Genomic DNA, 14,518 nt, shown 5'->3' on the forward strand with positions numbered 1-14,518 from the left:
AATGTACGATGGCACATACAAAATCTTTGGAGGCTTTAGATGGAACTTTAAAAGATCTACGAAGCAATAATATCATGTTTGGTGGTGCAATGCTTTTATTAGCAGGAGATTTCCGTCAAACATTGCCAGTGATTCCACGATCAACGCCAGCTGTTGAAATCAGGGCATGTCTAAAGTCTTCCAATTTGTGGAAACATGTCAAAGTGTTTCATTTAAGCAAGAAAATGCGTGTCGAGTTACAAAATGACCAATATGGAAACATATTCTCTAAACAACTCATTAACATTGGTAATGGCAAATCCCCTATAGACATGTTGACATTATCTTTCCTTAAATTTTTTGTCAGTTACCGCAATCAAAAGACTTATTCAGAAGGTTTTTCCAGAAGTTTCTCAATATTTCAGAAACCATGATTGGTTGAGCGAACCAGCTAAATCAGTTGATTCGGCTACTAACCAAGATGATGTAGTAAATTAGCTAACGGGATTTTTAAACTCGCTGCAAGGATTGCCTCCTCACAATCTTCAATTTAAGACTCGATCAATAGTTATAGTGTTGCGAAATATCAACCAACTGCATCTTTGCAACGGTACACGGTTAGCGATAAAAAAATTACTAAACAACGTGAAAGAAGCAACTATACTCAGAGTTTAAATGACTACAGTTTAAAGTGCGGCTTGCTTTTGCTATGACCAAAAACAAGTCCCAGGGACAATCATTAAGTTTTTAAAAAATATGATTTAAAATCATGAAAATGAAATTTTTATTTAAAATCATGAAAATAAAAATAAAAATAAAACAGCTTAGGTGTTCTTAAATGCTTTTCGCTCCAAACGATGTAATGGTTGGGCTCATCAAAGGAACAAACAATTCGACTGTTAACAGTCAAACATATTATCTTCAAAAGTCCCATAGCAAGGCAATAAAAATAGCTACAATTTATATTTATTTATATTTTTCAATGACATTACGAGTAATTGGAATAGAAAAACAAGTTCAATTGAAAATTACTTGTAATTGAATTGATAAAAAGAATCAATTATGAAAAGTAATCAATATTAATACTGTTCGTAATGTTTCCATAAATCTATCTCGTAGAATTTTGAGATACAACTTCTAAATAATTTAAAAAAGACTTTCTAATGTTTCTTAAACTCAAGAAAACTATTTATCATTCAGGTAAAAGTATTCAATTAATTGATTTATTATGGATTTGAATAAAGTTCTGAAAGACTAAAAGCTCAATTTTCTTCTGCGAGATGCTAAAACATCAAATACATTTCAATGTGCGAGAAAATTTAATGAAATTCAGATGACAGTGCATCTGTTTATTTAGAAGAATGATAATATACCCCTTACTTAAATTTAGAACTTAATTTATTTTTTTAAATTACGATTATATTTTCAATTAAAGCCAAAGGACATAATTGCTTTGAAAAAACTTTTCAGGTCATTGTCCTTGTGAAATTTCTTTCCAACCAAAGCTAAAAAAATGTATATACTAACACTGCTTATAGCTTACATTAACCTCATTCAATTAAAGATCTACCTATAAGTTTGTAGAGTAGTTTTATATAGAATCCATGCTAAAACCCAACCCACATTTTCTTTCCTAGAACTCACAATCTCTTGGCTTATCCAGAACTAAAAAAAATATACCATCTGATGGTATGTTGAGTATGCCATTCACCCGGAAGCAATAAAATCGTCTTTGTTTTTTTAAATGTCAAAGGTAGAGTGGCAAAAACTACCATACCATTAAAATTGCAAACGTATCGTGTAATTGAAGAAAAATAAACTCAGTTCAACCCAAAATTAATTTCAATAAATCAGGCACAATTGTATGCCTTAACCAAATGCATATACACATACCTTCTCTATTAAGGACTCTTTATTTATCTTAACTTGTAATACAGTCTTTTGGAAGGGCAGTTAAAGTATTCAAACAAATTTTGATAATAAACACTCAAAAATAATACAACACATCACAAGTTTGTGTATCATATTTTTCTTCATGACAAAGCTTATTAAAATAGTTTGAAGTCTTTTCTGATCAAACTTAAACTTTTTTTGAAATTTTAAAGGATCTCGATGCCAACGTAGCAAAACTATGAAGGAACCGAAGAATTGGAATCGATATTAAAGCCACCGAAGTCACAGGAACAATATCTAAGAAGAAAGAGTGATATTTGCCAAAAACTAATGATTTTCATAGTTATAAGCCAGTGAGTACGAACAACATTTTTCAATCTTATAAATAGTCAGAATTTCAACATACATTTAGAACAACATAATTAAGAAGGAACAGAAGAACTTGAATGGATATTTCGGACACCGAAGTCACAGAAACATGGCCATGGCCAAGAACCAATTTGTTTTCAAAGTTTTAAACCAGCGAATACGACACACCTGTTTTTCAACTTTCTAAAGGATTTCAATTCAAACTTGAATTTAAGATAATATCAAAAAAGAAACAATGGAAGAATTAAAATGGATATTTTGGCCACAGAAGGCACAGAAACACGTTCACTGCCAAAGTCATTTGTTTTTAAAAGTAACAAACCAGCGAGTAGAACCGACTGAATACGGCATTTAGGTATCCAACTTTTGTAAAAAAAAGCAAGGCAATGATTGCCTATTTTAGAAAATAAAAAATCGCGTGATTCCGAGTTCTTATACACACCGGCAATAATAATTAAGGATTTGTTATGCAAAGTAACCTCTCATACGTCTACCAAAACAAACGAGTACTCTAAAACACGACTCTACAGTAAAAAAAACTACCACCCTCATTTATTTAGGATACTCACTCACTCACCTCGAGACGTGAAAAATTTGTTTAATTTTTTTTCCACGATTTTTTTCCAGAACTCAAAGTACGCCAAAGTACGAAGAAAAAAAAACTCCACTGGAATGTACAGAGAACATATTTTTATTCCTTCTGGCACGAAAAGTGTGAAAAGGGCACACACACAGTACGATGGGGTTGTCGTGGGTTGAAGTTGAAGGCTGATGTAAAGGTTCTCCCTTACAAAACCAGGATAACCTTAACAACCAACGTTATCTACCACCCTTCCATTTACACACTCTCGTCTCATTTGCAAAAACTGAGAATTAAATTTTATCGCCAGGTGAGGCAACGTGAGCTTTCTTCTATACATACTCGTAGTATGGTAAGAGCTAAGCGCTAAGCCAAAGCCATTTGTGTTGTGTTCCTTTACAAATGAACCTATGTCTCCCTTGTCGTTCCCTTGTACATATATAATCGCAGGGTGTATAACTGTTGTATAGTTAAATTGGTGGTGTATTTTAGGGTTGAAATTCAGACAGGTACCTTTTTGTCTGTTGTGCAATTAGATCACCATGACTACAAGGCTTTTTCACAAGTTTTGTTCAGCCAACTGCAGAAGTAGGAGCAGGAGTAGTCGTACTTTAGTGAATGTGTTTTTTCTTTTTTTGCTAAAAAGGACTCGCAAGTCACTATACAGAGTTCATTGGGTCATGCGGATTTTGTAACAAGCGAAAACGACGACGACGATGAGGACGACGAGGATGATGATGACGCCAAGTATAGGGAAAGGATTGGATTAGAAGGTCCTTGGTCGTAGAGTTCACCCATAATGTTTGTTGTTATTGCTTCCGTTCAATCCGTGCTCTGAGATTAGAAAAGCTCAGGAAGGTTGTTTTTGGATTCGCTTTCTCGATTTAATAATCCCTTCACAGCTTTATCAATGTCTTCCCTAGGACCAACAAAATAAACGTGAGCCCTATAGAAGACGCAGCTGAGGTATATCGGCACCATTTTATTCCTATACAAACAAACTTCTGCAAGTCTCGACATCATTGCAAGTACTACAGGATTGTTGGGTCAGCTTGAATGGTATGCGAACTTTGCTCAACTTGTTTCCTATTTTTTATTTCTGTATTAAAAATCTCTAGAGACTTTTATCCTTTTAAACAGGTAATTCGATCTCTTTTGCCATTGTTCGCCTATTGCCTTTGAGTTAAGAGATTATACCAAAGAATGGAGGAATTGGATTCTTTTTTCACCTTCACACTATCACGAAAGCTTTGTGAGTTAGTTTTTTTCTTGTCTTCTCTATGAACTTATCAAGATTAATTTGCGTAACGATAAGGATAGGTACTTTAAGGTTTATCAAGGAAATTGAATCAATATCAAGATGGAATAACGAAGAGCCAACGAGCGTATCTAACGCACTTCTTTTGGTGTTCTTATATTATCTCTTATTTTATAAAAAAAACTAATCTAAAGACAAAAGGATATTAACCTACACCTTAAGGCTTTTAATCCTTGGAATTAATAACAGGAAAATTACATTTTTTGATTAAAACAACGTAAAGTAGGGAGGAATTACGTGAATGACTTAAGCTGTGTTATGCTACACAAAGCAAGTAAAAACTTTGAAAATGGCAAAAAATGTAAGTCATTCTAAGAGTTTATAAATAAAGCTTTTCCAAAGAAATCAATTTGGTCTTCATCACTCCGGGCACTCAACATTCCCACAGTTCTTAAACGAAGAACAAAACAAACACACAAAATTCAAAAGACATAACAATTCCATCAAAGACTTGCGTCTTGGTCTTTGGTTTGTCGAATGTTAATCTCACAAAGAATTGACCATCAGATTATAGAAAGGTCCATTCTTTCAAGCCATCTCATGCCCATTGCCCATCCATCGGTCTTAATACATTGGGAAGGTAATTATGCTATAACAATCATTAGACTTGTATAAATGCAGCGACACGAATCAAGAGTGTTTTCTTTGCCCTTTGTGAATCATAATGTAGAAAGTTTTGAAGATCATTTTTGTGTGGATTTGTTTGACATTGCCCCAACATATAACACTTACCTTTATTTTCTAAACTACTGTGTAACCTTTAAAGAAATCCAATTATTCTCTTGGGAGGGAATTATTCAGTCAACTTTTTTCTTATTCAATAAAAGTAGCTCCATGACAAAAGGCTATCGTATCGTTGACTGGATTTTATTTTGACACCAAAAATTATTTCTCACGTTGACATTCCTAAATCGAGGTTATAAGCCATTGTAATTGACACACAAAGATTACATTTACATTAGAGTATTTATAGTGTTTTTTTTTAAGCTTGGGATTTTTGAGATAATCACTTCAAACGTGTCGTAGGTACATATATAAAAACATGATGGTGGTGCAACTTGAGAAATAAGGTACATGAAGTTACTTAAGACCTTTTCCATTTTCCTCAAACTCTCTTTGAAAAATAAAAACCCTGAATTTTAACTTATTTCTTTTTTTAAGGACTCTTATCTTTTTTGTTAACTTTTCTTTAACGAGTTTGAATTGAATTAAAAAACATTTACGACGACAACCAATGAATTTGATACGAGTATCGTAATAAAATAAAATACAAAAAAGGCCAACCCCCAATTTTAATAAAATGCACATAAAAATGATATTTATGTGTGTCAAGTAAAGGCATTCAACATTTTAGCATCAGACTCAAGTCGTCAAGTAAAAGTAGCAGAAAAAAAATGGTGGCGTACTTTACTTATGTAAATTTTGTCAACACAAGACGAAAATATTCTTCTTCCTTCCTTGATGCCTAATATAATTTTAATGACAAAATGATAACAATAAAAGGGGAAGTTTTTTGTAAGTACCATTACCTATAAATATATGCATTATAAATTTGGTAATAAAATAAAATAAATATAAAATCATAAGAAAACCCAGTTTTTTGCAGGGGGTAGCGAGAGAGTTTGACAATTTATATTGTTTTTAGAATTTTCGCAAAAGATAATAAATTCATTGTTTTATTTTCGGTCGTGAATATACAAAAATTCTAAAGTGTTGGTAAGGGGGTTTCTAAATGGATATAAATACGTTCAAATGCAATTTTAGACCAACATTTTCAGCCTCTTCAAAAATGTAAGCTTAACAACGTTTTCAATATTTTACGGAATAGAGGAAAATTCTTAATGGAGCCTATTTTTTAACTTCTCTTTGGGAGTTATTAGAATTGGTTAGATTTTCTTGACTTTTTAATGCCCATAGGAATTAAAAAAAAAATGCTATGAGTTATTGTATACTACGTAAGTTCGAAGCTTCTTTGCACCTTTTCAACTTCCCATAGGAAGTTATTGAAACGGGTCCGATTTGTCGAGCTGAAAATTTTTACATTTATCGACGTTTCAAGGTCTTTAGAGTTGAAACAAAATATTTGTACGTGAGTGAGAGTGTACGTACGTTCGTGCGTCCCTACGCCCGTACGTTCGCGACGTTTTTTCCTCGTCCATAGCTCAAGAACCAGTAGAGATATCGACTTCAAATACATTTTGTTATGCAGATAATAGTGCAAAAAGATGCAAAAAAAACTCTCAAGAAAATTACGTTTTTGGTTTTTTTAACAAAGAAGTTTAATCATGAGAAGCCCGTGATCGAGGAGATAGAGGGATGTCACAACAGGAATGAGGTTCGTAAATTTTACAAAAAATTAAAAAAAAATCCTCCCAAGGGTACCAGCCACGAACCGAAGCCTGGGAGATAGAACCACTCAACCTAGGCGACGCAGATCAACAATTCCGACTACCCGACTTTGACGAGGTGAAGATAGCTATATCTACACTCAAGTCAAACAAAGCTGCTGGAGCTGACGGCATCACTGCCGAACTATTCAAAGCAGCAGGCGATGACTAGGTAGGGAGCATGCACCAACTCATCTGCAAAATAATGATCGGAAGAAAGCATGCCCGATGAGTGGAATCTTAGCAGAATGTGCCCGATACATAAGAAAGGAGAGCCTCTAAACTGCGCCAACTACAGAGGCATCAGTCTCCTTAACATTGCGTATAAGATCCTCTCTGCCTTATTATGTGAACGTCTGAAGCCATTCGTCAACAACCTGATTGGTCCTTATCAGTGTGGCTTCAGACCAGGAAAGTCCACTATCGACCAAATATTCACACTACGGCAGATATTGGGAAAAACCCACCATCTTTTTATCGATTTTAAAGCCGCGTATGACAGCATCTATAGGGAAGAGCTCTACCTAGCAATGTCTAGTTTTGGCATCCCTGTCAAACTTATCCGTTTGTGCAGAATGATGATGAAAAATGCACGCTGCTCTATCAAGGTCGAAAAAGATCTCACCGTTGCATTTGATGTCAAAGAAGGTTTTAGACAAGACGATGCACTGTCATGCGACTTCTTCAACATTGTTCTGGAAAGAATTGTGGAAAACTCAACCGTAAACACTAGAGGCACAATCTTCCAAAGGTCCATCACAGACAACGACACCAGCGCTGAAATCAAACGAAGAATAAATCTTGCAAATCACTGCTTCTTTGGACTTAGAAAGCAATTGAGAAGTAAAGTCCTCTATCGAGCATCTAAATTCACCATCTATAAAACACTCATCTATACCCGGTTCTCATTTGTGGCGCTGAGCCTTGACCCTGTCAAAGAAAGATGAGAGCGTCTTAGGATGCTTCGAGAGAAAAATTCTTCGGATGATTTTTGGTCCCGTACGCATAGATGGAGAATGGAGGAGAAGATATAAGGACGAACTGTACGGGTTGTACAGCCACACTGACATAGTGAGCAGAATTTAAGTCCAACGGCTTAGATGGATAGGTCATATAAAGCGAATGGACATCAACGCTCCAGCCCGGAAGGTCTTTGAAATCAATTCCGAGTGACGGCGCAGTAGAGGAAGACCACGACTCAGGTGGCGCACCCAGGTGGGAGAGGACCTCAACCAACTTGGCGTGCGAAACTGGAGACTGATAGCTAGGGACCGAGCTGGCTGGAGACGCATGTTGGTTGAGATCCAGGTCCGCCCCGGACTGTAGCGGCACCTTAAATAAGTAAGGAAGTAAGTAAGCTTAAGAAAAAGGTGAACGTTTTTGTTAACCCTAAATATCTCATGAACTAAAACCGCTAGAGACTTGAATTGAATTTTATATTATATATTGTAACGTGATACCTAAGAAGTATATCTTTTGTAAAAAATCCAATTAACGGTTTTTTATATATATCAAAAAAAAAAAAAGAAACAAACAATTTGTCACCCCAAAAATTTTACAAATACGAAATGATTTTACCTCCAAAACAATTTTGTGCAAAGAAAAATAATATTTTCAATATCTGGTAAAAATTTTGAGAAAAATCGAATCGACAGTTTTTTCATAAAAAAATAAAACCATAAAAAAACATTACTCAAAGTTGGTAAAAATTGAATTTTGACTCAAATATCTTTTCAAAAATATGATATTATATCTTCCAACTTATTTTTACTTATAAGAAATATTGTTTTCAACATTCGTAACAATTTTGAAAAAAATCGAATTGAAAGTTTTTCTAACAAAAAATAAAAATCTTAACAAAAAATTTATAAATGTCGGTAAAAATAGAATTTCGACTCAAATATCTTTTCAAAACTATGAAATATTGTCTTCAAACTAATTTTATCTTATAAGAAATATTATTTTCAACATTCGATAAAATTTTAAAAAAATCGAATTGACTAAAAATCTATTTAATAAAATTAGATTTACAAAGTAGACTATTTCCTCATAAGAAATATAGTGTTGATAGTTTTAAAGTTTTTGGGAATAATTCAACTAACAATTTTTCTAACGCAACACGAAAACCTAAAAACTTTTAAGCAAGACAAATCGACAAACGGGAAGTTATCAGTGTGGGGCGCATTCCAGCTTCTTTTTTAATGTTGTAATCGGCTGTATCTCAAAAACGACTTCAAGTGAGTACACGAGCATTGTGAAAATTTATTTCAAATGATTTTAATAATTATAGATTTTATTTTTTACTCCATGATTTTTGACTTCATTCCAACTGAACAAAATGCCCTTGAAGACAATCTTAATACCATTTCTTCATAAATCAGAGGATGTGCCGATGAAATAAAATCCTGAAGAGTACTGACGCCATCTTCTCAAGTTCTCCTTAATAATTTTAAATTTTTCATTGCAAATATTAAAAATAAGAAAAAACTCTAAAATATTCAAAGAAGAAAAATGTAATAAAACGATTTTTCCTTCATAATCGAACATAACAATGACCAAAAAATGCTCATTAAGGACATTAAGTAAATTGCTATTGAACAAAATCTAAGGACCTTATTATTATTACTCGCACACAAAAGGAGACATTAACCTTCCCATTATCCCATTACAAATAAAAAAATAATGACTTCTTGTTTGCTTTAATGAACCAAGAATCTATTTAATTCCTATATAAATTGGTTTGAGACTTTTATATATCTACTTCTTTTGTTCAACATCAACATCATCAACCATTTCAAAGAATATTATGTTTCAAATTTCAGTCTAATTGTGCGTTCGTTGTTTAAAAATTGAGGATTGAGAATTGAGAATTGAAAATGAAAATGTAAAAGAAAATTGAATTGAATTGAAAAGTTTTTTGTTTTTTTTGTTATCAATATAATCCTTTTATTTTATTAAACAAACAAAACTTTAACAATTGATGGAAACATTAACGAAAATATTTGAAGATAAAGTACATTTTTATATGATGTTTAGTATAGAAAAAGACTATAACATCAAAATTAAGCGACTTGTATAACTACTGAATAAAACGAGAAGAAAATACCCAATTATTTTTCTAGGAAATGTTAAATTGAAATAAAAGAACTTTTAAGAACTTATCAAAATTAATTGCTTCGATGTTACATAACCTCATTTTCAGTTCAACGGAAAAGTTATAAGCTTAAAAAACTTTTCCATTATATTTGATTTAGTTGAACCGAAATCGATTTTTAACTTAAATACTTCCTCGTAAATGAGAATCATGAGATGGACTTAAATGTTTTCAACAAGAATGTTGATGTATTGTATTTCAAAAAGTCTTTATGATTAAAAACCTATGTCTACTTTTAGATGGCGTAAGTGGATGGCGGTACAAAGAAGACACGTATAGGTTTTATTTGTCGAATTGAACATTTTGACTTTTCTTTGCGTCTCAAGATCCCTAGAATTTAAATCGAAGGTTCTTTAGGCGATGTCCTATCGTCAGAACAAGCAGCATAATGGACTTTAAATAACTTTTGTTTTTTAAGTAAATAACATCAAAAGATGCAGAAAAGCTGATTGGCTTAACCCAAATTATGGATAGTGATGTGATGTCAAATTGGTAATACTTACTTACTTATTAAAAGTGGCGCTAAAGCCCTGGGCCTTCACCAACAAACTTCTTCATCTAGCTCGGTCCCCAGATAGAATTCTCCAGTTTTGAGATCTAAGTTGGTTGAGGTCACTTTCCACTTGTGCGCATCACCTGAATCGCCATCTTCTTTTACTGCGCTGTCCTGTGGGTGTGGATTCAAAGACTTTCCGGCCGGAGCATCGGTTTCCATGCGCTCTTCGTGACTCAACCATCTTAGTCGTTGGACTGTGCGTTTATAGTGGAAAATAAGTAGACGAAGTCCTTGACTACCTCAAGCAATTAGGAAAGGAGTATATGTTGGAAAGGAGAAACCGATACACATTGGTTTTGAATGTCTGTATATTGCTATGAGTGGGAAATATTGAACCTGGTAAAGCATTCCGCATTCGTGTAGTGTGGCTAAAGAACGAATCTCTGCACTAAATAATACGTCCAAAATTGGGCTCTTGAGTAAACTGCATTCTTAGCAGTACGGGTATTATGGTTGGATTGTTGAAGGGGAGGAATGTAACTGGTTAATTCAATAGAACATTATTTATAAAAGTAACGATAAAAGAATGACAGGCATCATGACCATCCAATCATTTTTAGAGCTCTTTCTTCAATTCTATCCAGAAGACTCAAGTACGTTATTGGAGCACCAGCCCAAATATGAGAGTTATACTTAAATTTGGACGAATAAAAGCTTTGTAAGTTATAAGCCAGATCAGAAGGTGTAAAAAACTTTGAGAGAACCTAAACACTTAGCAGCATTTTTGGCGATGTCAAAAATGTGATCACTCCAAAACACGTGGTTTGTGATGCGCATAGCTAGAACTGATAGTTGTTTAATCTTCTCGATGCAAGAACTACAAATGGATAGCGGCATTGGGGGGGGGGGGTTACGCTTTTGTGACAGTAGACAGCATTGAGTTTTCAAAGCATTAAATTCTACACGGTTTTTTGAATCCCCATTGAACAATGCTGTCAAGATCAGAATTTAATGAGCTTGTTATACGCTGCCGTTGATAGTCCACATACGAAAAACAAGGATGAGAATTTAAGAACGAATATAAAACGCAGAGGGTACTGTCTTCAGCGAAACAATATAGTAGGTTAGAATTTTCAGACAAAAGATCATTTATGAATATAAGAAAGAGAGTTGGAGCTCTGGGGCACACCAGCGTTTATATTGTGGATATCAGATTTTATTCCGCCAAATACTACTTGAATTAAACGGTCCGAAAGGTTATTTCTAACCCAACAAAGATGAGATTCATCAATACCAAAAGCAAGCATTTTTGATAAGAGAGCTTGATGCCAAACTCTATCAAATGCCTTTGAACCATAAAGTGCAATAATCTTACTTTCTCCAAAACGATGGAAAGATTTGTTCACTGTTGCTACAAAAGCCAGACTGCCAGTCATCAAGAAGCTTCCGTTCCTCAGGATATTTCTTAAGCTGAAAATTGATCAGCTTTTCCATGACCTTAGAAAGAAGGGACGTAAGTGCAATTGGACGATAGTTAGAGGATTCGCCTTTTTTGGGACAGGCTGGACAAATACAGTTTTCCATCCACTCGGAAAGAGACCAGATGGATAGGACAGATAGAAAAGCTTACGCAGTGGTTGAAAAATACCTATTTAGAACAATAGCGGGAATACTATCCGGTCCAGCGGATTTGTAAATGTCAAGATCTTTTAGTATTGTAGCAACTGTACGAGTGCGAAAAAAGATTCGTTCCATGGAATAATTAACGCTTTCAAGTACAGGAGGGGTCATATTACTCATTTGCACTAAGATATTAACAGCAAACTGTGCTGCAAGCAAATTGGCTTTATCGAGCTTACAAAAGGAGTGTCATTAGAAATAAGCGTATGAACCGATGATGACGTAGTGTTGCGCACATTTTTTAGAAATGACCAGACATTTTTATTATCTTTTCGACTTTTTAGTATTTTTGCGTGCGCTCAAGGTGGGATGTAGATCGGCACTGTCTTCATTAAATGTTCAGAATTTGATCATGTAGTGTTTTTATCAACAGATTATTAATACAGTATTTTAACAGACAGTACTGTGAAGGCAATATTATTAGAGTATTTCGACAGAGAGTGGGTCAGAATACTGTTTTTTCAAAATTCTGCATGACCTCAATTTTTACATAATACTATTTGCTCATAATTCTGTGTGCCTTAAATTCTTTATTTTAAACACTGTATATGCATTTAAAATACTCTAATTCTGTTCTTCCGAATTTATCATTAAAAACTACGGGATAGCCATTTTAAGTGTTTTTGTATAGTTCTGTTTTTTTTTTTTTAACTTTTTGTCAAAAAAAACCAGCAAGCACGTGATTCAACGGATTATTTTTTTTGAAAATTTGAAAAATAGTTATGATACCTTATTCTCAAAAATGCTTTTTTGGATATAATCAGAATCCGGGTTTTAAAAATTAAACTCTTGATACTGCAATAAGATTCTAAGAAGTGATTTCAGCTGTAATGAAACTAAAAGTTGGGAAACCATGCGGCATACCAGCAGAATTCTGACAACTATATATAACAATGTCATGGAAACAGGAATGATACCACTAGAATTCAAGGAGTCCATCATTTTCCCGATTCATAAGAAAGGGACCTTGGTCGAGGTGTCTTATTATAGAAGAATATCCTTTCTATATGCTTCATATAAAATATACACGCTGGTTTTACAAAAGCGTTTCAATAAATGGATAGAAGACAATAAGCTCTTAAAGAAGTTTCAAGCCGGCTTTAAGGTTATTAGACGGTTGACCACATTTTTACCCTTAAAAGTATCACAGAAACATTCCTAATTAAGGACAAGAAGCTATATACGTTTTTCGTTGACTTTAAATCTGCATGTGATATGATCGATAGACATGCGCTTATTTACAAGCTGTATAGTAACGGAATGTCATGGAAGTTCGGAAGAGTTATTCAGAATCTACATGCAGATACAATTGCTAAGGTATGGATTACAGAAGAATTGTCGAGAGGGTTTTAAACACAATTGGGAGTCAGTCAGGGCTGTACATTGAGTCCGAGTCTGTTAGCCTTGTTTATTGAAGATCTTACAGACCTCTTACCAGGTGGCATAGACTTCACAAATAATAAAAACATTGCTGTTTGCGGACCACATTGTTCTTTTGGAAACATCACTTGAATGATTACAGTTACTGATAAACCGCCTGTATCAATATTGTCAGCTTTGGAGTTTGATGGTGAATCTTAATAAGTCCAAAATTTTTATTTTTGAACGAGGAGGAGGCCGCAATTCGGCGAAAAAAAATGGTTTTATAATGGAGAAGTCATTAAAGTTGTCACGGAACTCATCTAAGAAAGAAACTAGTTAAGGCTAAAGGTGCAATTAGTGCAACTTGGAAAATGTTTTTTTCTAGCACATAGCAGCAAATTCAATATATTTGAAGCGGTATCTGAGTACAAATTTGGAAAACGCAACAGTTTAGAAACTTCTCCGATAATTATTAAGTGAATTTTTAGACTGCCATCAAATACACCCAACTATGTTATTATGTTGGAAACAGAATTATCTCCTTTGTTCATACGAACCCTAAAAATGCAAGTCGATTACATCTTGAGAGTTATGAAGATGAGCAATAATAAGCTTCCGAAGATAGCAGTGCTTCGAGTAATACAAACCAAAAAAAAGTTGGTGTGCTGATTGGATAAATTTGGCAAGAGAATGTGGAATGGAACTTAACCTTTTGTGTGATAAGCAGGATGATTAAAAAGCTTCTTTATACCAGCTCATTTTCGCAGTGGGCATAAAACAACGAGAGAAATACTTGAATGACGCCACAGTATCTATAAACAGGCAGCTCTAAAGTCAACTAAATCACAACTTGGAAGAGAGGAATTATTTTAGTGACGATAATAGCATTGTCGAAATTTCAATGATGGTTAAATTGTGAGGTTAAGTTATGCAGCTGAATTTTATACCACATAGACATGACTTACCAATCATATGCTCATTGTGCAATTTTAAGGAAAGGGAAGATGTTTTGCACTTTAATGGAAGATATACAGTTCTTAAAGAAATAAGAAGCTGCACTTTTGGTAGCGAAATACTGATGCAAAATCAAAATACACTCTCGCTTGAAAATATAGAAGTAGAATTATTATAAATGAAAGTTTTTAAATATATTATTCAGCTATGTTATTTTTTTTTGATCAACGTTATCAAAATAAAAACCAAATCTAAAAAAAAATCTATAATCAGAACGATTTTTCTTTTCAGATTAATTACAGAATAAGAATTTTAAATTTCAGAATTTTGACGAAACATAATTAAG

The 14,518-nt window shown here is 33.8% G+C and overlaps 1 long non-coding RNA gene across 1 annotated transcript; it reads left to right on the forward strand.

Moving 5' to 3' along the window:
* Positions 1 to 3,475: 3,475 nt before the first annotated feature.
* Positions 3,476 to 5,634, forward strand: LOC129947517 (uncharacterized). Its single transcript, XR_008781726.1, has 4 exons — positions 3,476 to 3,679; positions 3,745 to 3,880; positions 3,962 to 4,073; positions 4,142 to 5,634. It is a non-coding gene; the product is annotated as an uncharacterized LOC129947517 (long non-coding RNA).
* The last annotated feature ends 8,884 nt before the right edge of the window (positions 5,635 to 14,518 follow it).

The sequence above is a fragment of the Eupeodes corollae genome, chromosome 2 (genome assembly GCF_945859685.1).
Source record: "Eupeodes corollae chromosome 2, idEupCoro1.1, whole genome shotgun sequence".
Lineage (NCBI taxonomy): Eukaryota > Metazoa > Arthropoda > Insecta > Diptera > Syrphidae > Eupeodes > Eupeodes corollae.